The sequence below is a fragment of the Schistocerca americana genome, unplaced genomic scaffold (genome assembly GCF_021461395.2).
Source record: "Schistocerca americana isolate TAMUIC-IGC-003095 unplaced genomic scaffold, iqSchAmer2.1 HiC_scaffold_974, whole genome shotgun sequence".
In the NCBI taxonomy this organism is placed as follows: domain Eukaryota; kingdom Metazoa; phylum Arthropoda; class Insecta; order Orthoptera; family Acrididae; genus Schistocerca; species Schistocerca americana.
In genome coordinates, this window is record NW_025726757.1 from 1 (window position 1) to 24273 (window position 24273).

The 24273-nt window shown below is 45.7% G+C and overlaps 11 non-coding genes and 1 pseudogene across 11 annotated transcripts; all 12 read left to right on the forward strand.

Annotated features, from left to right (window-relative positions):
- The first annotated feature begins 620 nt into the window (after positions 1 to 620).
- Positions 621 to 739, forward strand: LOC124593219. The gene has a single exon (XR_006977877.1). It is a non-coding gene; the product is annotated as a 5S ribosomal RNA (ribosomal RNA).
- A 1864-nt stretch (positions 740 to 2603) lies between these two features.
- LOC124593220 lies at positions 2604 to 2722 on the forward strand. The gene has a single exon (XR_006977878.1). It is a non-coding gene; the product is annotated as a 5S ribosomal RNA (ribosomal RNA).
- A 1865-nt stretch (positions 2723 to 4587) lies between these two features.
- Positions 4588 to 4706, forward strand: LOC124593221. Its single transcript, XR_006977879.1, has one exon. It is a non-coding gene; the product is annotated as a 5S ribosomal RNA (ribosomal RNA).
- Positions 4707 to 6584: 1878 nt separating this feature from the next.
- On the forward strand, positions 6585 to 6703 carry LOC124593222. Its single transcript, XR_006977880.1, has one exon. It is a non-coding gene; the product is annotated as a 5S ribosomal RNA (ribosomal RNA).
- A 1877-nt stretch (positions 6704 to 8580) lies between these two features.
- On the forward strand, positions 8581 to 8727 carry LOC124593232 (annotated as a pseudogene).
- Positions 8728 to 10591: 1864 nt separating this feature from the next.
- LOC124593223 lies at positions 10592 to 10710 on the forward strand. The gene has a single exon (XR_006977881.1). It is a non-coding gene; the product is annotated as a 5S ribosomal RNA (ribosomal RNA).
- Positions 10711 to 12574: 1864 nt separating this feature from the next.
- LOC124593224 lies at positions 12575 to 12693 on the forward strand. The gene has a single exon (XR_006977882.1). It is a non-coding gene; the product is annotated as a 5S ribosomal RNA (ribosomal RNA).
- Positions 12694 to 14568: 1875 nt separating this feature from the next.
- LOC124593225 lies at positions 14569 to 14687 on the forward strand. Its single transcript, XR_006977883.1, has one exon. It is a non-coding gene; the product is annotated as a 5S ribosomal RNA (ribosomal RNA).
- Positions 14688 to 16566: 1879 nt separating this feature from the next.
- LOC124593226 lies at positions 16567 to 16685 on the forward strand. The gene has a single exon (XR_006977884.1). It is a non-coding gene; the product is annotated as a 5S ribosomal RNA (ribosomal RNA).
- A 1875-nt stretch (positions 16686 to 18560) lies between these two features.
- Positions 18561 to 18679, forward strand: LOC124593227. Its single transcript, XR_006977885.1, has one exon. It is a non-coding gene; the product is annotated as a 5S ribosomal RNA (ribosomal RNA).
- A 1878-nt stretch (positions 18680 to 20557) lies between these two features.
- LOC124593228 lies at positions 20558 to 20676 on the forward strand. Its single transcript, XR_006977886.1, has one exon. It is a non-coding gene; the product is annotated as a 5S ribosomal RNA (ribosomal RNA).
- A 1875-nt stretch (positions 20677 to 22551) lies between these two features.
- On the forward strand, positions 22552 to 22670 carry LOC124593230. Its single transcript, XR_006977888.1, has one exon. It is a non-coding gene; the product is annotated as a 5S ribosomal RNA (ribosomal RNA).
- The last annotated feature ends 1603 nt before the right edge of the window (positions 22671 to 24273 follow it).

The following is a 24273-nucleotide window of genomic DNA, read 5'->3' on the forward strand; positions in this document are numbered from 1 at the left end:
GGGCGGTATGCTCCGAAATACGATAGCGCCTATCGCTCTGCAGCGGCGTACAGCTCCAAATTCGATTTGTAATCATACATTGATTCATTTGTCCTCCCGCAGACGTTTCTCGCGCTTGTGCTGTCATATGGACCGCGACCCGAGCGGCAGCGAGCGGCAGTCGAGCAAAGTCGGGACAAGTCGGGACGGAAGGGGAGGCGACACGGCAGGCGAGAATGCACCGCGCAAATTACGCAAATATCTGGAAGCGCGGCGCGTGTCAGGCAGGTGAGAAAGCTTCCGTCGGTCCAGCAGGACACCGCCACACCGCGCGCAGCCCCCCCCCCGCCGCCCGGCCGCGCGCAAGCCCTGCGCCGGATAACAGGAACAAGGTGCGTCGCCAGCCAGTGTCGGAGGCCGCACGCACCAAACGAATGACAGGCGGTGCATCCAGCAGCTGTGTTGTGCGTCTCACCTTGGTTCGGCAGTCGCCTATGAGACGCCGAGGCGAGCGCGCACTCCGCGCCACCCTCGAGGTGGAAAGACATGCTTTGCGTCAAATGTGCCACGGAAAGCGGCTATTGCGTGTGTTGGGAGAAGAGGCGAACGCTTCTTCTGTGGCGCGGCTACAGTATAAGGACGCCAACGGCCATACCATGTTGAATACACCGGTTCTCGTCCGATCACCGAAGTTAAGCAACATCGGGCCCGGTTAGTACTTGGATGGGTGACCGCCTGGGAACACCGGGTGCTATATTCAATCCCTATTTAATCATGTTAAGCTTATCTAGAATATAGTTGTCCACTTATAGAAATATTCCTTAATTATGTTTCAAATGTGTTCCATATCGCCCTCTCACTCTCTCTCTCTCTCTCTCTCTGTCCCTCTATTTCTCTCTCTCTCTCCCTCTCTCGCTCTCTTCCCCTCAACCACCATCTCGTGGACACCTCGCTATATATATATAATATTCATTCATACATATTTGTCATTGTCCTTTGTCTCTTAAATGTAAGCCTTAGCCAATAAGACATCTCTAATAATAGTTACAAGCCACATAATGGCACCAGACCAAAACTCGACCTAAAGTAAAGAACTTAGAAGTGTTTGAATCAATAACCCATAAAATTTAACAAAAACGCAAACAAAACTGAAAAATGAAATATTCTTGCTCCACTGACTTACAAATCAGTGCAACAGTGTAAATCAACCTGCAAATGCACAAAATATAATGAAACAGACAATTGCAACAAAGTTACATATCAGTAAAGAAAAGAAAAAGACTCGATAACTAACTGAAATTGAAATTGAAAATACCTTGGAATCTCATGACTGTATTTGTTATTTTGTAAATAAAAGTTTATTACGTTAAAAAAAAAAAAAAAAAAAAGGTGCTGTTGGCTCTATCTCATTTTTTCATTTTTACGTCGCTGCACCTGCCAGCCCTCTTTTCATACTAACTTTCAGGTGTTGGCAAAGATGCTTCCACAAGCATTTTAAACTACTGTATCAAACGTAAGATACGAAATTACAGTAATGAACTCAGTTTGAGCAAGAATGTGCGAAAGAAGAGTGCTAGAACGCCTCGGAAATAACAACACACTACGAATCGACAGATGAGTTTTGAAATACGTCAGGGCCTACTGTTTTGTAGCGGTGCTAAATTCCGCAAAGTAAATAAACAAAAACAAACAAACAAAAAAAGAAGAAGAAGAAGAAGAAGAAATAAAATCTTCTGTTCTCGTCCGATCACCGAAGTGAAGCAGCAACGTTAGTACTCGGAAGGGTGAGCGCCTGGGAACTCTGGCTGTGTTCATTTTTCGCTTTTTAGTCGCTACTCCTGCCAGCCCTCTTTCCGTACTACCTTTCTGTTGTGACAAAGAGACTTCCTTAAGCATTTTAAACGGTCGTAAGAAACGAAACTGCAGTAACTAACTCAGTTTGAAGGAGAATGTGCTAACCAAGTTTGCCAGGAAGTCTTTGAAAACGACAAAACAGTACGAATCGGGCGGTATGCTCCGAAATACGATAGCGCCTATCGCTCTGCAGCGGCGTACAGCTCCAAATTCGATTTGTAATCATACATTGATTCATTTGTCCTCCCGCAGACGTTTCTCGCGCTTGTGCTGTCATATGGACCGCGACCCGAGCGGCAGCGAGCGGCAGTCGAGCAAAGTCGGGACAAGTCGGGACGGAAGGGGAGGCGACACGGCAGGCGAGAATGCACCGCGCAAATTACGCAAATATCTGGAAGCGCGGCGCGTGTCAGGCAGGTGAGAAAGCTTCCGTCGGTCCAGCAGGACACCGCCACACCGCGCGCAGCCCCCCCCCCGCCGCCCGGCCGCGCGCAAGCCCTGCGCCGGATAACAGGAACAAGGTGCGTCGCCAGCCAGTGTCGGAGGCCGCACGCACCAAACGAATGACAGGCGGTGCATCCAGCAGCTGTGTTGTGCGTCTCACCTTGGTTCGGCAGTCGCCTATGAGACGCCGAGGCGAGCGCGCACTCCGCGCCACCCTCGAGGTGGAAAGACATGCTTTGCGTCAAATGTGCCACGGAAAGCGGCTATTGCGTGTGTTGGGAGAAGAGGCGAACGCTTCTTCTGTGGCGCGGCTACAGTATAAGGACGCCAACGGCCATACCATGTTGAATACACCGGTTCTCGTCCGATCACCGAAGTTAAGCAACATCGGGCCCGGTTAGTACTTGGATGGGTGACCGCCTGGGAACACCGGGTGCTATATTCAATCCCTATTTAATCATGTTAAGCTTATCTAGAATATAGTTGTCCACTTATAGAAATATTCCTTAATTATGTTTCAAATGTGTTCCATATCGCCCTCTCACTCTCTCTCTCTCTCTCTCTCTGTCCCTCTATTTCTCTCTCTCTCTCCCTCTCTCGCTCTCTTCCCCTCAACCACCATCTCGTGGACACCTCGCTATATATATATAATATTCATTCATACATATTTGTCATTGTCCTTTGTCTCTTAAATGTAAGCCTTAGCCAATAAGACATCTCTAATAATAGTTACAAGCCACATAATGGCACCAGACCAAAACTCGACCTAAAGTAAAGAACTTAGAAGTGTTTGAATCAATAACCCATAAAATTTAACAAAAACGCAAACAAAACTGAAAAATGAAATATTCTTGCTCCACTGACTTACAAATCAGTGCAACAGTGTAAATCAACCTGCAAATGCACAAAATATAATGAAACAGACAATTGCAACAAAGTTACATATCAGTAAAGAAAAGAAAAAGACTCGATAACTAACTGAAATTGAAATTGAAAATACCTTGGAATCTCATGACTGTATTTGTTATTTTGTAAATAAAAGTTTATTACGTTAAAAAAAAAAAAAAAAAAAAAGGTGCTGTTGGCTCTATCTCATTTTTTCATTTTTACGTCGCTGCACCTGCCAGCCCTCTTTTCATACTAACTTTCAGGTGTTGGCAAAGATGCTTCCACAAGCATTTTAAACTACTGTATCAAACGTAAGATACGAAATTACAGTAATGAACTCAGTTTGAGCAAGAATGTGCGAAAGAAGAGTGCTAGAACGCCTCGGAAATAACAACACACTACGAATCGACAGATGAGTTTTGAAATACGTCAGGGCCTACTGTTTTGTAGCGGTGCTAAATTCCGCAAAGTAAATAAACAAAAACAAACAAACAAAAAAAGAAGAAGAAGAAGAAGAAGAAATAAAATCTTCTGTTCTCGTCCGATCACCGAAGTGAAGCAGCAACGTTAGTACTCGGAAGGGTGAGCGCCTGGGAACTCTGGCTGTGTTCATTTTTCGCTTTTTAGTCGCTACTCCTGCCAGCCCTCTTTCCGTACTACCTTTCTGTTGTGACAAAGAGACTTCCTTAAGCATTTTAAACGGTCGTAAGAAACGAAACTGCAGTAACTAACTCAGTTTGAAGGAGAATGTGCTAACCAAGTTTGCCAGGAAGTCTTTGAAAACGACAAAACAGTACGAATCGGGCGGTATGCTCCGAAATACGATAGCGCCTATCGCTCTGCAGCGGCGTACAGCTCCAAATTCGATTTGTAATCATACATTGATTCATTTGTCCTCCCGCAGACGTTTCTCGCGCTTGTGCTGTCATATGGACCGCGACCCGAGCGGCAGCGAGCGGCAGTCGAGCAAAGTCGGGACAAGTCGGGACGGAAGGGGAGGCGACACGGCAGGCGAGAATGCACCGCGCAAATTACGCAAATATCTGGAAGCGCGGCGCGTGTCAGGCAGGTGAGAAAGCTTCCGTCGGTCCAGCAGGACACCGCCACACCGCGCGCAGCCCCCCCCCCGCCGCCCGGCCGCGCGCAAGCCCTGCGCCGGATAACAGGAACAAGGTGCGTCGCCAGCCAGTGTCGGAGGCCGCACGCACCAAACGAATGACAGGCGGTGCATCCAGCAGCTGTGTTGTGCGTCTCACCTTGGTTCGGCAGTCGCCTATGAGACGCCGAGGCGAGCGCGCACTCCGCGCCACCCTCGAGGTGGAAAGACATGCTTTGCGTCAAATGTGCCACGGAAAGCGGCTATTGCGTGTGTTGGGAGAAGAGGCGAACGCTTCTTCTGTGGCGCGGCTACAGTATAAGGACGCCAACGGCCATACCATGTTGAATACACCGGTTCTCGTCCGATCACCGAAGTTAAGCAACATCGGGCCCGGTTAGTACTTGGATGGGTGACCGCCTGGGAACACCGGGTGCTATATTCACAATCCCTATTTAATCATGTTAAGCTTATCTAGAATATAGTTGTCCACTTATAGAAATATTCCTTAATTATGTTTCAAATGTGTTCCATATCGCCCTCTCACTCTCTCTCTCTCTCTCTCTCTGTCCCTCTATTTCTCTCTCTCTCTCCCTCTCTCGCTCTCTTCCCCTCAACCACCATCTCGTGGACACCTCGCTATATATATATAATATTCATTCATACATATTTGTCATTGTCCTTTGTCTCTTAAATGTAAGCCTTAGCCAATAAGACATCTCTAATAATAGTTACAAGCCACATAATGGCACCAGACCAAAACTCGACCTAAAGTAAAGAACTTAGAAGTGTTTGAATCAATAACCCATAAAATTTAACAAAAACGCAAACAAAACTGAAAAATGAAATATTCTTGCTCCACTGACTTACAAATCAGTGCAACAGTGTAAATCAACCTGCAAATGCACAAAATATAATGAAACAGACAATTGCAACAAAGTTACATATCAGTAAAGAAAAGAAAAAGACTCGATAACTAACTGAAATTGAAATTGAAAATACCTTGGAATCTCATGACTGTATTTGTTATTTTGTAAATAAAAGTTTATTACGTTAAAAAAAAAAAAAAAAAAAAAGGTGCTGTTGGCTCTATCTCATTTTTTCATTTTTACGTCGCTGCACCTGCCAGCCCTCTTTTCATACTAACTTTCAGGTGTTGGCAAAGATGCTTCCACAAGCATTTTAAACTACTGTATCAAACGTAAGATACGAAATTACAGTAATGAACTCAGTTTGAGCAAGAATGTGCGAAAGAAGAGTGCTAGAACGCCTCGGAAATAACAACACACTACGAATCGACAGATGAGTTTTGAAATACGTCAGGGCCTACTGTTTTGTAGCGGTGCTAAATTCCGCAAAGTAAATAAACAAAAACAAACAAACAAAAAAAGAAGAAGAAGAAGAAGAAGAAGAAGAAGAAGAAATAAAATCTTCTGTTCTCGTCCGATCACCGAAGTGAAGCAGCAACGTTAGTACTCGGAAGGGTGAGCGCCTGGGAACTCTGGCTGTGTTCATTTTTCGCTTTTTAGTCGCTACTCCTGCCAGCCCTCTTTCCGTACTACCTTTCTGTTGTGACAAAGAGACTTCCTTAAGCATTTTAAACGGTCGTAAGAAACGAAACTGCAGTAACTAACTCAGTTTGAAGGAGAATGTGCTAACCAAGTTTGCCAGGAAGTCTTTGAAAACGACAAAACAGTACGAATCGGGCGGTATGCTCCGAAATACGATAGCGCCTATCGCTCTGCAGCGGCGTACAGCTCCAAATTCGATTTGTAATCATACATTGATTCATTTGTCCTCCCGCAGACGTTTCTCGCGCTTGTGCTGTCAAATGGACCGCGACCCGAGCGGCAGCGAGCGGCAGTCGAGCAAAGTCGGGACAAGTCGGGACGGAAGGGGAGGCGACACGGCAGGCGAGAATGCACCGCGCAAATTACGCAAATATCTGGAAGCGCGGCGCGTGTCAGGCAGGTGAGAAAGCTTCCGTCGGTCCAGCAGGACACCGCCACACCGCGCGCAGCCCCCCCCCGCCGCCCGGCCGCGCGCAAGCCCTGCGCCGGATAACAGGAACAAGGTGCGTCGCCAGCCAGTGTCGGAGGCCGCACGCACCAAACGAATGACAGGCGGTGCATCCAGCAGCTGTGTTGTGCGTCTCACCTTGGTTCGGCAGTCGCCTATGAGACGCCGAGGCGAGCGCGCACTCCGCGCCACCCTCGAGGTGGAAAGACATGCTTTGCGTCAAATGTGCCACGGAAAGCGGCTATTGCGTGTGTTGGGAGAAGAGGCGAACGCTTCTTCTGTGGCGCGGCTACAGTATAAGGACGCCAACGGCCATACCATGTTGAATACACCGGTTCTCGTCCGATCACCGAAGTTAAGCAACATCGGGCCCGGTTAGTACTTGGATGGGTGACCGCCTGGGAACACCGGGTGCTATATTCAATCCCTATTTAATCATGTTAAGCTTATCTAGAATATAGTTGTCCACTTATAGAAATATTCCTTAATTATGTTTCAAATGTGTTCCATATCGCCCTCTCACTCTCTCTCTCTCTCTCTCTCTGTCCCTCTATTTCTCTCTCTCTCTCTCCCTCTCTCGCTCTCTTCCCCTCAACCACCATCTCGTGGACACCTCGCTTATATATATAATATTCATTCATACATATTTGTCATTGTCCTTTGTCTCTTAAATGTAAGCCTTAGCCAATAAGACATCTCTAATAATAGTTACAAGCCACATAATGGCACCAGACCAAAACTCGACCTAAAGTAAAGAACTTAGAAGTGTTTGAATCAATAACCCATAAAATTTAACAAAAACGCAAACAAAACTGAAAAATGAAATATTCTTGCTCCACTGACTTACAAATCAGTGCAACAGTGTAAATCAACCTGCAAATGCACAAAATATAATGAAACAGACAATTGCAACAAAGTTACATATCAGTAAAGAAAAGAAAAAGACTCGATAACTAACTGAAATTGAAATTGAAAATACCTTGGAATCTCATGACTGTATTTGTTATTTTGTAAATAAAAGTTTATTACGTTAAAAAAAAAAAAAAAAAAAAAGGTGCTGTTGGCTCTATCTCATTTTTTCATTTTTACGTCGCTGCACCTGCCAGCCCTCTTTTCATACTAACTTTCAGGTGTTGGCAAAGATGCTTCCACAAGCATTTTAAACTACTGTATCAAACGTAAGATACGAAATTACAGTAATGAACTCAGTTTGAGCAAGAATGTGCGAAAGAAGAGTGCTAGAACGCCTCGGAAATAACAACACACTACGAATCGACAGATGAGTTTTGAAATACGTCAGGGCCTACTGTTTTGTAGCGGTGCTAAATTCCGCAAAGTAAATAAACAAAAACAAACAAACAAAAAAAGAAGAAGAAGAAGAAGAAGAAGAAGAAGAAGAAATAAAATCTTCTGTTCTCGTCCGATCACCGAAGTGAAGCAGCAACGTTAGTACTCGGAAGGGTGAGCGCCTGGGAACTCTGGCTGTGTTCATTTTTCGCTTTTTAGTCGCTACTCCTGCCAGCCCTCTTTCCGTACTACCTTTCTGTTGTGACAAAGAGACTTCCTTAAGCATTTTAAACGGTCGTAAGAAACGAAACTGCAGTAACTAACTCAGTTTGAAGGAGAATGTGCTAACCAAGTTTGCCAGGAAGTCTTTGAAAACGACAAAACAGTACGAATCGGGCGGTATGCTCCGAAATACGATAGCGCCTATCGCTCTGCAGCGGCGTACAGCTCCAAATTCGATTTGTAATCATACATTGATTCATTTGTCCTCCCGCAGACGTTTCTCGCGCTTGTGCTGTCAAATGGACCGCGACCCGAGCGGCAGCGAGCGGCAGTCGAGCAAAGTCGGGACAAGTCGGGACGGAAGGGGAGGCGACACGGCAGGCGAGAATGCACCGCGCAAATTACGCAAATATCTGGAAGCGCGGCGCGTGTCAGGCAGGTGAGAAAGCTTCCGTCGGTCCAGCAGGACACCGCCACACCGCGCGCAGCCCCCCCCCGCCGCCCGGCCGCGCGCAAGCCCTGCGCCGGATAACAGGAACAAGGTGCGTCGCCAGCCAGTGTCGGAGGCCGCACGCACCAAACGAATGACAGGCGGTGCATCCAGCAGCTGTGTTGTGCGTCTCACCTTGGTTCGGCAGTCGCCTATGAGACGCCGAGGCGAGCGCGCACTCCGCGCCACCCTCGAGGTGGAAAGACATGCTTTGCGTCAAATGTGCCACGGAAAGCGGCTATTGCGTGTGTTGGGAGAAGAGGCGAACGCTTCTTCTGTGGCGCGGCTACAGTATAAGGACGCCAACGGCCATACCATGTTGAATACACCGGTTCTCGTCCGATCACCGAAGTTAAGCAACATCGGGCCCGGTTAGTACTTGAAGCAACATCGGGCCCGGTTAGTACTTGGATGGGTGACCGCCTGGGAACACCGGGTGCTATATTCAATCCCTATTTAATCATGTTAAGCTTATCTAGAATATAGTTGTCCACTTATAGAAATATTCCTTAATTATGTTTCAAATGTGTTCCATATCGCCCTCTCACTCTCTCTCTCTCTCTCTCTCTGTCCCTCTATTTCTCTCTCTCTCTCCCTCTCTCGCTCTCTTCCCCTCAACCACCATCTCGTGGACACCTCGCTATATATATATAATATTCATTCATACATATTTGTCATTGTCCTTTGTCTCTTAAATGTAAGCCTTAGCCAATAAGACATCTCTAATAATAGTTACAAGCCACATAATGGCACCAGACCAAAACTCGACCTAAAGTAAAGAACTTAGAAGTGTTTGAATCAATAACCCATAAAATTTAACAAAAACGCAAACAAAACTGAAAAATGAAATATTCTTGCTCCACTGACTTACAAATCAGTGCAACAGTGTAAATCAACCTGCAAATGCACAAAATATAATGAAACAGACAATTGCAACAAAGTTACATATCAGTAAAGAAAAGAAAAAGACTCGATAACTAACTGAAATTGAAATTGAAAATACCTTGGAATCTCATGACTGTATTTGTTATTTTGTAAATAAAAGTTTATTACGTTAAAAAAAAAAAAAAAAAAAAGGTGCTGTTGGCTCTATCTCATTTTTTCATTTTTACGTCGCTGCACCTGCCAGCCCTCTTTTCATACTAACTTTCAGGTGTTGGCAAAGATGCTTCCACAAGCATTTTAAACTACTGTATCAAACGTAAGATACGAAATTACAGTAATGAACTCAGTTTGAGCAAGAATGTGCGAAAGAAGAGTGCTAGAACGCCTCGGAAATAACAACACACTACGAATCGACAGATGAGTTTTGAAATACGTCAGGGCCTACTGTTTTGTAGCGGTGCTAAATTCCGCAAAGTAAATAAACAAAAACAAACAAACAAAAAAAGAAGAAGAAGAAGAAGAAGAAATAAAATCTTCTGTTCTCGTCCGATCACCGAAGTGAAGCAGCAACGTTAGTACTCGGAAGGGTGAGCGCCTGGGAACTCTGGCTGTGTTCATTTTTCGCTTTTTAGTCGCTACTCCTGCCAGCCCTCTTTCCGTACTACCTTTCTGTTGTGACAAAGAGACTTCCTTAAGCATTTTAAACGGTCGTAAGAAACGAAACTGCAGTAACTAACTCAGTTTGAAGGAGAATGTGCTAACCAAGTTTGCCAGGAAGTCTTTGAAAACGACAAAACAGTACGAATCGGGCGGTATGCTCCGAAATACGATAGCGCCTATCGCTCTGCAGCGGCGTACAGCTCCAAATTCGATTTGTAATCATACATTGATTCATTTGTCCTCCCGCAGACGTTTCTCGCGCTTGTGCTGTCATATGGACCGCGACCCGAGCGGCAGCGAGCGGCAGTCGAGCAAAGTCGGGACAAGTCGGGACGGAAGGGGAGGCGACACGGCAGGCGAGAATGCACCGCGCAAATTACGCAAATATCTGGAAGCGCGGCGCGTGTCAGGCAGGTGAGAAAGCTTCCGTCGGTCCAGCAGGACACCGCCACACCGCGCGCAGCCCCCCCCCCGCCGCCCGGCCGCGCGCAAGCCCTGCGCCGGATAACAGGAACAAGGTGCGTCGCCAGCCAGTGTCGGAGGCCGCACGCACCAAACGAATGACAGGCGGTGCATCCAGCAGCTGTGTTGTGCGTCTCACCTTGGTTCGGCAGTCGCCTATGAGACGCCGAGGCGAGCGCGCACTCCGCGCCACCCTCGAGGTGGAAAGACATGCTTTGCGTCAAATGTGCCACGGAAAGCGGCTATTGCGTGTGTTGGGAGAAGAGGCGAACGCTTCTTCTGTGGCGCGGCTACAGTATAAGGACGCCAACGGCCATACCATGTTGAATACACCGGTTCTCGTCCGATCACCGAAGTTAAGCAACATCGGGCCCGGTTAGTACTTGGATGGGTGACCGCCTGGGAACACCGGGTGCTATATTCAATCCCTATTTAATCATGTTAAGCTTATCTAGAATATAGTTGTCCACTTATAGAAATATTCCTTAATTATGTTTCAAATGTGTTCCATATCGCCCTCTCACTCTCTCTCTCTCTCTCTCTCTGTCCCTCTATTTCTCTCTCTCTCTCCCTCTCTCGCTCTCTTCCCCTCAACCACCATCTCGTGGACACCTCGCTATATATATATAATATTCATTCATACATATTTGTCATTGTCCTTTGTCTCTTAAATGTAAGCCTTAGCCAATAAGACATCTCTAATAATAGTTACAAGCCACATAATGGCACCAGACCAAAACTCGACCTAAAGTAAAGAACTTAGAAGTGTTTGAATCAATAACCCATAAAATTTAACAAAAACGCAAACAAAACTGAAAAATGAAATATTCTTGCTCCACTGACTTACAAATCAGTGCAACAGTGTAAATCAACCTGCAAATGCACAAAATATAATGAAACAGACAATTGCAACAAAGTTACATATCAGTAAAGAAAAGAAAAAGACTCGATAACTAACTGAAATTGAAATTGAAAATACCTTGGAATCTCATGACTGTATTTGTTATTTTGTAAATAAAAGTTTATTACGTTAAAAAAAAAAAAAAAAAAAAGGTGCTGTTGGCTCTATCTCATTTTTTCATTTTTACGTCGCTGCACCTGCCAGCCCTCTTTTCATACTAACTTTCAGGTGTTGGCAAAGATGCTTCCACAAGCATTTTAAACTACTGTATCAAACGTAAGATACGAAATTACAGTAATGAACTCAGTTTGAGCAAGAATGTGCGAAAGAAGAGTGCTAGAACGCCTCGGAAATAACAACACACTACGAATCGACAGATGAGTTTTGAAATACGTCAGGGCCTACTGTTTTGTAGCGGTGCTAAATTCCGCAAAGTAAATAAACAAAAACAAACAAACAAAAAAAGAAGAAGAAGAAGAAGAAGAAATAAAATCTTCTGTTCTCGTCCGATCACCGAAGTGAAGCAGCAACGTTAGTACTCGGAAGGGTGAGCGCCTGGGAACTCTGGCTGTGTTCATTTTTCGCTTTTTAGTCGCTACTCCTGCCAGCCCTCTTTCCGTACTACCTTTCTGTTGTGACAAAGAGACTTCCTTAAGCATTTTAAACGGTCGTAAGAAACGAAACTGCAGTAACTAACTCAGTTTGAAGGAGAATGTGCTAACCAAGTTTGCCAGGAAGTCTTTGAAAACGACAAAACAGTACGAATCGGGCGGTATGCTCCGAAATACGATAGCGCCTATCGCTCTGCAGCGGCGTACAGCTCCAAATTCGATTTGTAATCATACATTGATTCATTTGTCCTCCCGCAGACGTTTCTCGCGCTTGTGCTGTCATATGGACCGCGACCCGAGCGGCAGCGAGCGGCAGTCGAGCAAAGTCGGGACAAGTCGGGACGGAAGGGGAGGCGACACGGCAGGCGAGAATGCACCGCGCAAATTACGCAAATATCTGGAAGCGCGGCGCGTGTCAGGCAGGTGAGAAAGCTTCCGTCGGTCCAGCAGGACACCGCCACACCGCGCGCAGCCCCCCCCCCGCCGCCCGGCCGCGCGCAAGCCCTGCGCCGGATAACAGGAACAAGGTGCGTCGCCAGCCAGTGTCGGAGGCCGCACGCACCAAACGAATGACAGGCGGTGCATCCAGCAGCTGTGTTGTGCGTCTCACCTTGGTTCGGCAGTCGCCTATGAGACGCCGAGGCGAGCGCGCACTCCGCGCCACCCTCGAGGTGGAAAGACATGCTTTGCGTCAAATGTGCCACGGAAAGCGGCTATTGCGTGTGTTGGGAGAAGAGGCGAACGCTTCTTCTGTGGCGCGGCTACAGTATAAGGACGCCAACGGCCATACCATGTTGAATACACCGGTTCTCGTCCGATCACCGAAGTTAAGCAACATCGGGCCCGGTTAGTACTTGGATGGGTGACCGCCTGGGAACACCGGGTGCTATATTCAATCCCTATTTAATCATGTTAAGCTTATCTAGAATATAGTTGTCCACTTATAGAAATATTCCTTAATTATGTTTCAAATGTGTTCCATATCGCCCTCTCACTCTCTCTCTCTCTCTCTCTCTGTCCCTCTATTTCTCTCTCTCTCTCCCTCTCTCGCTCTCTTCCCCTCAACCACCATCTCGTGGACACCTCGCTATATATATATAATATTCATTCATACATATTTGTCATTGTCCTTTGTCTCTTAAATGTAAGCCTTAGCCAATAAGACATCTCTAATAATAGTTACAAGCCACATAATGGCACCAGACCAAAACTCGACCTAAAGTAAAGAACTTAGAAGTGTTTGAATCAATAACCCATAAAATTTAACAAAAACGCAAACAAAACTGAAAAATGAAATATTCTTGCTCCACTGACTTACAAATCAGTGCAACAGTGTAAATCAACCTGCAAATGCACAAAATATAATGAAACAGACAATTGCAACAAAGTTACATATCAGTAAAGAAAAGAAAAAGACTCGATAACTAACTGAAATTGAAATTGAAAATACCTTGGAATCTCATGACTGTATTTGTTATTTTGTAAATAAAAGTTTATTACGTTAAAAAAAAAAAAAAAAAAAAGGTGCTGTTGGCTCTATCTCATTTTTTCATTTTTACGTCGCTGCACCTGCCAGCCCTCTTTTCATACTAACTTTCAGGTGTTGGCAAAGATGCTTCCACAAGCATTTTAAACTACTGTATCAAACGTAAGATACGAAATTACAGTAATGAACTCAGTTTGAGCAAGAATGTGCGAAAGAAGAGTGCTAGAACGCCTCGGAAATAACAACACACTACGAATCGACAGATGAGTTTTGAAATACGTCAGGGCCTACTGTTTTGTAGCGGTGCTAAATTCCGCAAAGTAAATAAACAAAAACAAACAAACAAAAAAAGAAGAAGAAGAAGAAGAAGAAGAAGAAGAAGAAATAAAATCTTCTGTTCTCGTCCGATCACCGAAGTGAAGCAGCAACGTTAGTACTCGGAAGGGTGAGCGCCTGGGAACTCTGGCTGTGTTCATTTTTCGCTTTTTAGTCGCTACTCCTGCCAGCCCTCTTTCCGTACTACCTTTCTGTTGTGACAAAGAGACTTCCTTAAGCATTTTAAACGGTCGTAAGAAACGAAACTGCAGTAACTAACTCAGTTTGAAGGAGAATGTGCTAACCAAGTTTGCCAGGAAGTCTTTGAAAACGACAAAACAGTACGAATCGGGCGGTATGCTCCGAAATACGATAGCGCCTATCGCTCTGCAGCGGCGTACAGCTCCAAATTCGATTTGTAATCATACATTGATTCATTTGTCCTCCCGCAGACGTTTCTCGCGCTTGTGCTGTCATATGGACCGCGACCCGAGCGGCAGCGAGCGGCAGTCGAGCAAAGTCGGGACAAGTCGGGACGGAAGGGGAGGCGACACGGCAGGCGAGAATGCACCGCGCAAATTACGCAAATATCTGGAAGCGCGGCGCGTGTCAGGCAGGTGAGAAAGCTTCCGTCGGTCCAGCAGGACACCGCCACACCGCGCGCAGCCCCCCCCCGCCGCCCGGCCGCGCGCAAGCCCTGCGCCGGATAACAGGAACAAGGTGCGTCGCCAGCCAGTGTCGGAGGCCGCACGCACCAAACGAATGACAGGCGGTGCATCCAGCAGCTGTGTTGTGCGTCTCACCTTGGTTCGGCAGTCGCCTATGAGACGCCGAGGCGAGCGCGCACTCCGCGCCACCCTCGAGGTGGAAAGACATGCTTTGCGTCAAATGTGCCACGGAAAGCGGCTATTGCGTGTGTTGGGAGAAGAGGCGAACGCTTCTTCTGTGGCGCGGCTACAGTATAAGGACGCCAACGGCCATACCATGTTGAATACACCGGTTCTCGTCCGATCACCGAAGTTAAGCAACATCGGGCCCGGTTAGTACTTGGATGGGTGACCGCCTGGGAACACCGGGTGCTATATTCAATCCCTATTTAATCATGTTAAGCTTATCTAGAATATAGTTGTCCACTTATAGAAATATTCCTTAATTATGTTTCAAATGTGTTCCATATCGCCCTCTCACTCTCTCTCTCTCTCTCTCTCTGTCCCTCTATTTCTCTCTCTCTCTCCCTCTCTCGCTCTCTTCCCCTCAACCACCATCTCGTGGACACCTCGCTATATATATATAATATTCATTCATACATATTTGTCATTGTCCTTTGTCTCTTAAATGTAAGCCTTAGCCAATAAGACATCTCTAATAATAGTTACAAGCCACATAATGGCACCAGACCAAAACTCGACCTAAAGTAAAGAACTTAGAAGTGTTTGAATCAATAACCCATAAAATTTAACAAAAACGCAAACAAAACTGAAAAATGAAATATTCTTGCTCCACTGACTTACAAATCAGTGCAACAGTGTAAATCAACCTGCAAATGCACAAAATATAATGAAACAGACAATTGCAACAAAGTTACATATCAGTAAAGAAAAGAAAAAGACTCGATAACTAACTGAAATTGAAATTGAAAATACCTTGGAATCTCATGACTGTATTTGTTATTTTGTAAATAAAAGTTTATTACGTTAAAAAAAAAAAAAAAAAAAAGGTGCTGTTGGCTCTATCTCATTTTTTCATTTTTACGTCGCTGCACCTGCCAGCCCTCTTTTCATACTAACTTTCAGGTGTTGGCAAAGATGCTTCCACAAGCATTTTAAACTACTGTATCAAACGTAAGATACGAAATTACAGTAATGAACTCAGTTTGAGCAAGAATGTGCGAAAGAAGAGTGCTAGAACGCCTCGGAAATAACAACACACTACGAATCGACAGATGAGTTTTGAAATACGTCAGGGCCTACTGTTTTGTAGCGGTGCTAAATTCCGCAAAGTAAATAAACAAAAACAAACAAACAAAAAAAGAAGAAGAAGAAGAAGAAGAAGAAGAAGAAGAAGAAATAAAATCTTCTGTTCTCGTCCGATCACCGAAGTGAAGCAGCAACGTTAGTACTCGGAAGGGTGAGCGCCTGGGAACTCTGGCTGTGTTCATTTTTCGCTTTTTAGTCGCTACTCCTGCCAGCCCTCTTTCCGTACTACCTTTCTGTTGTGACAAAGAGACTTCCTTAAGCATTTTAAACGGTCGTAAGAAACGAAACTGCAGTAACTAACTCAGTTTGAAGGAGAATGTGCTAACCAAGTTTGCCAGGAAGTCTTTGAAAACGACAAAACAGTACGAATCGGGCGGTATGCTCCGAAATACGATAGCGCCTATCGCTCTGCAGCGGCGTACAGCTCCAAATTCGATTTGTAATCATACATTGATTCATTTGTCCTCCCGCAGACGTTTCTCGCGCTTGTGCTGTCATATGGACCGCGACCCGAGCGGCAGCGAGCGGCAGTCGAGCAAAGTCGGGACAAGTCGGGACGGAAGGGGAGGCGACACGGCAGGCGAGAATGCACCGCGCAAATTACGCAAATATCTGGAAGCGCGGCGCGTGTCAGGCAGGTGAGAAAGCTTCCGTCGGTCCAGCAGGACACCGCCACACCGCGCGCAGCCCCCCCCCCGCCGCCCGGCCGCGCGCAAGCCCTGCGCCGGATAACAGGAACAAGGTGCGTCGCCAGCCAGTGTCGGAGGCCGCACGCACCAAACGAATGACAGGCGGTGCATCCAGCAGCTGTGTTGTGCGTCTCACCTTGGTTCGGCAGTCGCCTATGAGACGCCGAGGCGAGCGCGCACTCCGCGCCACCCTCGAGGTGGAAAGACATGCTTTGCGTCAAATGTGCCACGGAAAGCGGCTATTGCGTGTGTTGGGAGAAGAGGCGAACGCTTCTTCTGTGGCGCGGCTACAGTATAAGGACGCCAACGGCCATACCATGTTGAATACACCGGTTCTCGTCCGATCACCGAAGTTAAGCAACATCGGGCCCGGTTAGTACTTGGATGGGTGACCGCCTGGGAACACCGGGTGCTATATTCAATCCCTATTTAATCATGTTAAGCTTATCTAGAATATAGTTGTCCACTTATAGAAATATTCCTTAATTATGTTTCAAATGTGTTCCATATCGCCCTCTCACTCTCTCTCTCTCTCTCTCTCTGTCCCTCTATTTCTCTCTCTCTCTCCCTCTCTCGCTCTCTTCCCCTCAACCACCATCTCGTGGACACCTCGCTATATATATATAATATTCATTCATACATATTTGTCATTGTCCTTTGTCTCTTAAATGTAAGCCTTAGCCAATAAGACATCTCTAATAATAGTTACAAGCCACATAATGGCACCAGACCAAAACTCGACCTAAAGTAAAGAACTTAGAAGTGTTTGAATCAATAACCCATAAAATTTAACAAAAACGCAAACAAAACTGAAAAATGAAATATTCTTGCTCCACTGACTTACAAATCAGTGCAACAGTGTAAATCAACCTGCAAATGCACAAAATATAATGAAACAGACAATTGCAACAAAGTTACATATCAGTAAAGAAAAGAAAAAGACTCGATAACTAACTGAAATTGAAATTGAAAATACCTTGGAATCTCATGACTGTATTTGTTATTTTGTAAATAAAAGTTTATTACGTTAAAAAAAAAAAAAAAAAAAAGGTGCTGTTGGCTCTATCTCATTTTTTCATTTTTACGTCGCTGCACCTGCCAGCCCTCTTTTCATACTAACTTTCAGGTGTTGGCAAAGATGCTTCCACAAGCATTTTAAACTACTGTATCAAACGTAAGATACGAAATTACAGTAATGAACTCAGTTTGAGCAAGAATGTGCGAAAGAAGAGTGCTAGAACGCCTCGGAAATAACAACACACTACGAATCGACAGATGAGTTTTGAAATACGTCAGGGCCTACTGTTTTGTAGCGGTGCTAAATTCCGCAAAGTAAATAAACAAAAACAAACAAACAAAAAAAGAAGAAGAAGAAGAAGAAGAAGAAGAAGAAGAAATAAAATCTTCTGTTCTCGTCCGATCACCGAAGTGAAGCAGCAACGTTAGTACTCGGAAGGGTGAGCGCCTGGGAACTCTGGCTGTGTTCATTTTTCGCTTTTTAGTCGCTACTCCTGCCAGCCCTCTTTCCGTACTACCTTTCTGTTGTGACAAAGAGACTTCCTTAAGCATTTTAAACGGTCGTAAGAAACGAAACTGCAGTAACTAACTCAGTTTGAAGGAGAATGTGCTAACCAAGTTTGCCAGGAAGTCTTTGAAAACGACAAAACAGTACGAATCGGGCGGTATGCTCCGAAATACGATAGCGCCTATCGCTCTGCAGCGGCGTACAGCTCCAAATTCGATTTGTAATCATACATTGATTCATTTGTCCTCCCGCAGACGTTTCTCGCGCTTGTGCTGTCATATGGACCGCGACCCGAGCGGCAGCGAGCGGCAGTCGAGCAAAGTCGGGACAAGTCGGGACGGAAGGGGAGGCGACACGGCAGGCGAGAATGCACCGCGCAAATTACGCAAATATCTGGAAGCGCGGCGCGTGTCAGGCAGGTGAGAAAGCTTCCGTCGGTCCAGCAGGACACCGCCACACCGCGCGCAGCCCCCCCCCGCCGCCCGGCCGCGCGCAAGCCCTGCGCCGGATAACAGGAACAAGGTGCGTCGCCAGCCAGTGTCGGAGGCCGCACGCACCAAACGAATGACAGGCGGTGCATCCAGCAGCTGTGTTGTGCGTCTCACCTTGGTTCGGCAGTCGCCTATGAGACGCCGAGGCGAGCGCGCACTCCGCGCCACCCTCGAGGTGGAAAGACATGCTTTGCGTCAAATGTGCCACGGAAAGCGGCTATTGCGTGTGTTGGGAGAAGAGGCGAACGCTTCTTCTGTGGCGCGGCTACAGTATAAGGACGCCAACGGCCATACCATGTTGAATACACCGGTTCTCGTCCGATCACCGAAGTTAAGCAACATCGGGCCCGGTTAGTACTTGGATGGGTGACCGCCTGGGAACACCGGGTGCTATATTCAATCCCTATTTAATCATGTTAAGCTTATCTAGAATATAGTTGTCCACTTATAGAAATATTCCTTAATTATGTTTCAAATGTGTTCCATATCGCCCTCTCACTCTCTCTCTCTCTCTCTCTCTGTCCCTCTATTTCTCTCTCTCTCTCCCTCTCTCGCTCTCTTCCCCTCAACCACCATCTCGTGGACACCTCGCTATATATATATAATATTCATTCATACATATTTGTCATTGTCCTTTGTCTCTTAAATGTAAGCCTTAGCCAATAAGACATCTCTAATAATAGTTACAAGCCACATAATGGCACCAGACCAAAACTCGACCTAAAGTAAAGAACTTAGAAGTGTTTGAATCAATAACCCATAAAATTTAACAAAAACGCAAACAAAACTGAAAAATGAAATATTCTTGCTCCACTGACTTACAAATCAGTGCAACAGTGTAAATCAACCTGCAAATGCACAAAATATAATGAAACAGACAATTGCAACAAAGTTACATATCAGTAAAGAAAAGAAAAAGACTCGATAACTAACTGAAATTGAAATTGAAAATACCTTGGAATCTCATGACTGTATTTGTTATTTTGTAAATAAAAGTTTATTACGTTAAAAAAAAAAAAAAAAAAAAGGTGCTGTTGGCTCTATCTCATTTTTTCATTTTTACGTCGCTGCACCTGCCAGCCCTCTTTTCATACTAACTTTCAGGTGTTGGCAAAGATGCTTCCACAAGCATTTTAAACTACTGTATCAAACGTAAGATACGAAATTACAGTAATGAACTCAGTTTGAGCAAGAATGTGCGAAAGAAGAGTGCTAGAACGCCTCGGAAATAACAACACACTACGAATCGACAGATGAGTTTTGAAATACGTCAGGGCCTACTGTTTTGTAGCGGTGCTAAATTCCGCAAAGTAAATAAACAAAAACAAACAAACAAAAAAAGAAGAAGAAGAAGAAGAAGAAGAAGAAGAAGAAGAAATAAAATCTTCTGTTCTCGTCCGATCACCGAAGTGAAGCAGCAACGTTAGTACTCGGAAGGGTGAGCGCCTGGGAACTCTGGCTGTGTTCATTTTTCGCTTTTTAGTCGCTACTCCTGCCAGCCCTCTTTCCGTACTACCTTTCTGTTGTGACAAAGAGACTTCCTTAAGCATTTTAAACGGTCGTAAGAAACGAAACTGCAGTAACTAACTCAGTTTGAAGGAGAATGTGCTAACCAAGTTTGCCAGGAAGTCTTTGAAAACGACAAAACAGTACGAATCGGGCGGTATGCTCCGAAATACGATAGCGCCTATCGCTCTGCAGCGGCGTACAGCTCCAAATTCGATTTGTAATCATACATTGATTCATTTGTCCTCCCGCAGACGTTTCTCGCGCTTGTGCTGTCATATGGACCGCGACCCGAGCGGCAGCGAGCGGCAGTCGAGCAAAGTCGGGACAAGTCGGGACGGAAGGGGAGGCGACACGGCAGGCGAGAATGCACCGCGCAAATTACGCAAATATCTGGAAGCGCGGCGCGTGTCAGGCAGGTGAGAAAGCTTCCGTCGGTCCAGCAGGACACCGCCACACCGCGCGCAGCCCCCCCCCGCCGCCCGGCCGCGCGCAAGCCCTGCGCCGGATAACAGGAACAAGGTGCGTCGCCAGCCAGTGTCGGAGGCCGCACGCACCAAACGAATGACAGGCGGTGCATCCAGCAGCTGTGTTGTGCGTCTCACCTTGGTTCGGCAGTCGCCTATGAGACGCCGAGGCGAGCGCGCACTCCGCGCCACCCTCGAGGTGGAAAGACATGCTTTGCGTCAAATGTGCCACGGAAAGCGGCTATTGCGTGTGTTGGGAGAAGAGGCGAACGCTTCTTCTGTGGCGCGGCTACAGTATAAGGACGCCAACGGCCATACCATGTTGAATACACCGGTTCTCGTCCGATCACCGAAGTTAAGCAACATCGGGCCCGGTTAGTACTTGGATGGGTGACCGCCTGGGAACACCGGGTGCTATATTCAATCCCTATTTAATCATGTTAAGCTTATCTAGAATATAGTTGTCCACTTATAGAAATATTCCTTAATTATGTTTCAAATGTGTTCCATATCGCCCTCTCACTCTCTCTCTCTCTCTCTCTCTGTCCCTCTATTTCTCTCTCTCTCTCCCTCTCTCGCTCTCTTCCCCTCAACCACCATCTCGTGGACACCTCGCTATATATATATAATATTCATTCATACATATTTGTCATTGTCCTTTGTCTCTTAAATGTAAGCCTTAGCCAATAAGACATCTCTAATAATAGTTACAAGCCACATAATGGCACCAGACCAAAACTCGACCTAAAGTAAAGAACTTAGAAGTGTTTGAATCAATAACCCATAAAATTTAACAAAAACGCAAACAAAACTGAAAAATGAAATATTCTTGCTCCACTGACTTACAAATCAGTGCAACAGTGTAAATCAACCTGCAAATGCACAAAATATAATGAAACAGACAATTGCAACAAAGTTACATATCAGTAAAGAAAAGAAAAAGACTCGATAACTAACTGAAATTGAAATTGAAAATACCTTGGAATCTCATGACTGTATTTGTTATTTTGTAAATAAAAGTTTATTACGTTAAAAAAAAAAAAAAAAAAAGGTGCTGTTGGCTCTATCTCATTTTTTCATTTTTACGTCGCTGCACCTGCCAGCCCTCTTTTCATACTAACTTTCAGGTGTTGGCAAAGATGCTTCCACAAGCATTTTAAACTACTGTATCAAACGTAAGATACGAAATTACAGTAATGAACTCAGTTTGAGCAAGAATGTGCGAAAGAAGAGTGCTAGAACGCCTCGGAAATAACAACACACTACGAATCGACAGATGAGTTTTGAAATACGTCAGGGCCTACTGTTTTGTAGCGGTGCTAAATTCCGCAAAGTAAATAAACAAAAACAAACAAACAAAAAAAGAAGAAGAAGAAGAAGAAGAAGAAGAAGAAGAAATAAAATCTTCTGTTCTCGTCCGATCACCGAAGTGAAGCAGCAACGTTAGTACTCGGAAGGGTGAGCGCCTGGGAACTCTGGCTGTGTTCATTTTTCGCTTTTTAGTCGCTACTCCTGCCAGCCCTCTTTCCGTACTACCTTTCTGTTGTGACAAAGAGACTTCCTTAAGCATTTTAAACGGTCGTAAGAAACGAAACTGCAGTAACTAACTCAGTTTGAAGGAGAATGTGCTAACCAAGTTTGCCAGGAAGTCTTTGAAAACGACAAAACAGTACGAATCGGGCGGTATGCTCCGAAATACGATAGCGCCTATCGCTCTGCAGCGGCGTACAGCTCCAAATTCGATTTGTAATCATACATTGATTCATTTGTCCTCCCGCAGACGTTTCTCGCGCTTGTGCTGTCATATGGACCGCGACCCGAGCGGCAGCGAGCGGCAGTCGAGCAAAGTCGGGACAAGTCGGGACGGAAGGGGAGGCGACACGGCAGGCGAGAATGCACCGCGCAAATTACGCAAATATCTGGAAGCGCGGCGCGTGTCAGGCAGGTGAGAAAGCTTCCGTCGGTCCAGCAGGACACCGCCACACCGCGCGCAGCCCCCCCCCCGCCGCCCGGCCGCGCGCAAGCCCTGCGCCGGATAACAGGAACAAGGTGCGTCGCCAGCCAGTGTCGGAGGCCGCACGCACCAAACGAATGACAGGCGGTGCATCCAGCAGCTGTGTTGTGCGTCTCACCTTGGTTCGGCAGTCGCCTATGAGACGCCGAGGCGAGCGCGCACTCCGCGCCACCCTCGAGGTGGAAAGACATGCTTTGCGTCAAATGTGCCACGGAAAGCGGCTATTGCGTGTGTTGGGAGAAGAGGCGAACGCTTCTTCTGTGGCGCGGCTACAGTATAAGGACGCCAACGGCCATACCATGTTGAATACACCGGTTCTCGTCCGATCACCGAAGTTAAGCAACATCGGGCCCGGTTAGTACTTGGATGGGTGACCGCCTGGGAACACCGGGTGCTATATTCAATCCCTATTTAATCATGTTAAGCTTATCTAGAATATAGTTGTCCACTTATAGAAATATTCCTTAATTATGTTTCAAATGTGTTCCATATCGCCCTCTCACTCTCTCTCTCTCTCTCTCTCTGTCCCTCTATTTCTCTCTCTCTCTCCCTCTCTCGCTCTCTTCCCCTCAACCACCATCTCGTGGACACCTCGCTATATATATATAATATTCATTCATACATATTTGTCATTGTCCTTTGTCTCTTAAATGTAAGCCTTAGCCAATAAGACATCTCTAATAATAGTTACAAGCCACATAATGGCACCAGACCAAAACTCGACCTAAAGTAAAGAACTTAGAAGTGTTTGAATCAATAACCCATAAAATTTAACAAAAACGCAAACAAAACTGAAAAATGAAATATTCTTGCTCCACTGACTTACAAATCAGTGCAACAGTGTAAATCAACCTGCAAATGCACAAAATATAATGAAACAGACAATTGCAACAAAGTTACATATCAGTAAAGAAAAGAAAAAGACTCGATAACTAACTGAAATTGAAATTGAAAATACCTTGGAATCTCATGACTGTATTTGTTATTTTGTAAATAAAAGTTTATTACGTTAAAAAAAAAAAAAAAAAAAAAAGGTGCTGTTGGCTCTATCTCATTTTTTCATTTTTACGTCGCTGCACCTGCCAGCCCTCTTTTCATACTAACTTTCAGGTGTTGGCAAAGATGCTTCCACAAGCATTTTAAACTACTGTATCAAACGTAAGATACGAAATTACAGTAATGAACTCAGTTTGAGCAAGAATGTGCGAAAGAAGAGTGCTAGAACGCCTCGGAAATAACAACACACTACGAATCGACAGATGAGTTTTGAAATACGTCAGGGCCTACTGTTTTGTAGCGGTGCTAAATTCCGCAAAGTAAATAAACAAAAACAAACAAACAAAAAAAGAAGAAGAAGAAGAAGAAGAAGAAGAAGAAGAAATAAAATCTTCTGTTCTCGTCCGATCACCGAAGTGAAGCAGCAACGTTAGTACTCGGAAGGGTGAGCGCCTGGGAACTCTGGCTGTGTTCATTTTTCGCTTTTTAGTCGCTACTCCTGCCAGCCCTCTTTCCGTACTACCTTTCTGTTGTGACAAAGAGACTTCCTTAAGCATTTTAAACGGTCGTAAGAAACGAAACTGCAGTAACTAACTCAGTTTGAAGGAGAATGTGCTAACCAAGTTTGCCAGGAAGTCTTTGAAAACGACAAAACAGTACGAATCGGGCGGTATGCTCCGAAATACGATAGCGCCTATCGCTCTGCAGCGGCGTACAGCTCCAAATTCGATTTGTAATCATACATTGATTCATTTGTCCTCCCGCAGACGTTTCTCGCGCTTGTGCTGTCATATGGACCGCGACCCGAGCGGCAGCGAGCGGCAGTCGAGCAAAGTCGGGACAAGTCGGGACGGAAGGGGGGACAGGCGAGAATGCACCGCGCAAATTACGCAAATATCTGGAAGCGCGGCGCGTGTCAGGCAGGTGAGGAAGCTTCCGTCGGTCCAGCAGGACACCGCGCGCAGTCCCCCCGCCGCCCGGCCGCGCGCAAGCCCTGCGCCGGATAACAG